The sequence below is a fragment of the Aplysia californica genome, unplaced genomic scaffold (genome assembly GCF_000002075.1).
Source record: "Aplysia californica isolate F4 #8 unplaced genomic scaffold, AplCal3.0 scaffold00309, whole genome shotgun sequence".
In the NCBI taxonomy this organism is placed as follows: Eukaryota; Metazoa; Mollusca; class Gastropoda; order Aplysiida; family Aplysiidae; genus Aplysia; species Aplysia californica.
This window is the reverse complement of record NW_004797579.1, coordinates 440,487-442,624: the sequence shown is the minus strand read 5'-3', so window position 1 is coordinate 442,624 and position 2,138 is coordinate 440,487. Positions and strand designations below refer to the sequence as shown.

Sequence of the window (2,138 nt, the reverse complement as noted above, 5' to 3'; positions counted from 1 at the left end):
CTCTCTCTCTCTCTCTCTCTCTCTCTCTCTCTCTCTCTCTCTCTCTCTCTCCCTCTCTCTCAAAGTTTACATCATTTGGCACTTTGGAACATACACAGTGCCAAATTCTGTTTCTAAAGAAGGTGTTTCAGACTCGTTATACATCTTCTCAAGAGTAAAGGTTCCCATCACAATGAAAAGAGACGTTCAGGTCAAACACGCTCTACTGTTTCAACAGTGCTTTAGTTTGAGTTTTAGTATTTGTTTTACGGCGCTCGCAACTGCATAAGGTCATATGAGCCCTAAGGGGTGGATGTCAACAGAGAAGTCCTGACTGGGAATTGGGCCTACTCTGCTCACCTGCTCTCTAGCCTCAACAGCACAAAGTCTGTTACGACTATCAAGGCACCCCGGAAATAGCGGGTCACAAGAGTGTGACAAGCATACAACAGAAGTAGAGGAAAAATGACGATAGTAAGGATTAGGAAAGAAAAAGCAGCAGTCCCCTGTTGCAGTTCAGGCACAATACATGACATCCATGAATCAGCCTATTTAAAATTGCTACTGTGCATAAGGCATTAATAAATCTGCCCATTACAATTCTAATGTGTTTGAGAACATGTTAATATCCCCCCTTTGGGAATGGCCTAAAGACACTTCAGTCAGTAGGGGGTAAACAACAGTGCGTGTACTGACAAGACACACAGTTTCTTATCACCGTGTCTTGCTTTATCTACCTCACGGTGGGGTATTCTGTTCTAAAATCAGCTAATGCGACTCTTTCCTCCTCTTTACAACATTCAATTATATGACGGTCACGCCTCGCTCAAAAGGCTGACTTGATGATCTGTTTTTTCTCTAGCTCTGTGACATCTCATTTAGATCTATGTGAAAGGCCGAAAAATTCTGGGCTGCTGTTTGCTCAGGACTTGCATTTATTGTCTTGCAACTGAGAGATCGGGGCAATATAACAGACAGCAGTGCGCGACAGTGAATAATAGGGTGTGTGTGTGTGTGTTGCAGGTGAGACGGGTGGCCTTGTACCCATTTCTGGGAGAGGTGAGTGACTTCTAGAATATAATAGGTTATTGCTGAATAGTGTGAGTGTGTTTGTGTGTGTGTTTGTGTGTGTGTGTGTGTGTGTGTGTGTGTGTGTGTGTGTGTGTGTGTGTGTTTACGCTGGAGAGGGGTGGGGCTGGGGTTGCCATCAGCGATAGCGAACGGTTTTGCGCTTTGATACTTTTCTATTCTGTACCTGATTCCTTTTTTTAAAGGTACTAAACGTCTCGTAAAACTATAGCTCGTCCAATTCAAAATCCATTTATTTAAATATAGGTTATAATGCAACGTGTTCCAGAACTGAACGGTAAATAATATGTTGATTTGCAACCTTAGACGGATGCGTAGAAAAAGCCTATTGGGCCAGGGGAAAAAGTTATTTAAAAAAAACAAAATTGCTTTAGAAAGTCAAAACAGAATTGCCATATATTTAAAATCATAAGGCTCAAGATAAACGGAATCAAAAGTTATTCACAAAGAAAAAAGAGGGATATTTTTTGTGTTGGACAAGCAATGGTTGAAAATATTTCCCTAAAAATGTAAATGATAAGAATGTTTGGACATTTTGTTTTTTCTATAACGAGTCAAAGAAAAACAAAATAAAACAATATTTGCAGTTATAAGTGAAAGGAATGTGAATAAAGGTGTTAGTGGTGATAAAGAAGGAGATTAAAAAGCCTTGTTGATGCTCTTCTACTGCTACTAACTGGTACTGCTACTGCAACTGCTAAAGTCATTGCTGCTGCCCCTGCTGCATGCTGCTGCTTGTTGCTTGATGTTGCTGCTTGCTTCTGTTCGTTACCCTTGAATTACAACGTTATATGTGCCTAGTTTTGAGAAAACTGATATCAAATATTAATTTTCAGTTTTCCAAAACAAGCTTTTTCGAGGGCAATTTTTCTGTATATCTTGAATAGTCTTTTACGATCTTCATAGAGAAGAAAGAATATTTGTTATCTGACATCATGGCCTTATCAACTCAAAATGGCCGTGTCATATAGAACTGTGCTACTACTGCTGCTGACAGAGCTGACATTTGTGATAATGAATGAATGGATGAAGGATGATGATGAGGATGATGATGATGATGATGATGAGGA

General features: G+C 39.9%; 1 protein-coding gene across 1 annotated transcript in view; it reads left to right on the top strand.

Annotated features, from left to right (window-relative positions):
- The first annotated feature begins 848 nt into the window (after positions 1-848).
- LOC101846592 overlaps positions 849-2,138 on the top strand; it is a 13,355-nt gene continuing 12,065 nt past the window's right edge. The window contains exon 1 of the mRNA XM_005102039.3: positions 849-1,038. The gene's annotated coding sequence lies outside the window, so the exon portion shown is untranslated. The remainder of the gene's footprint in view (positions 1,039-2,138) is intronic.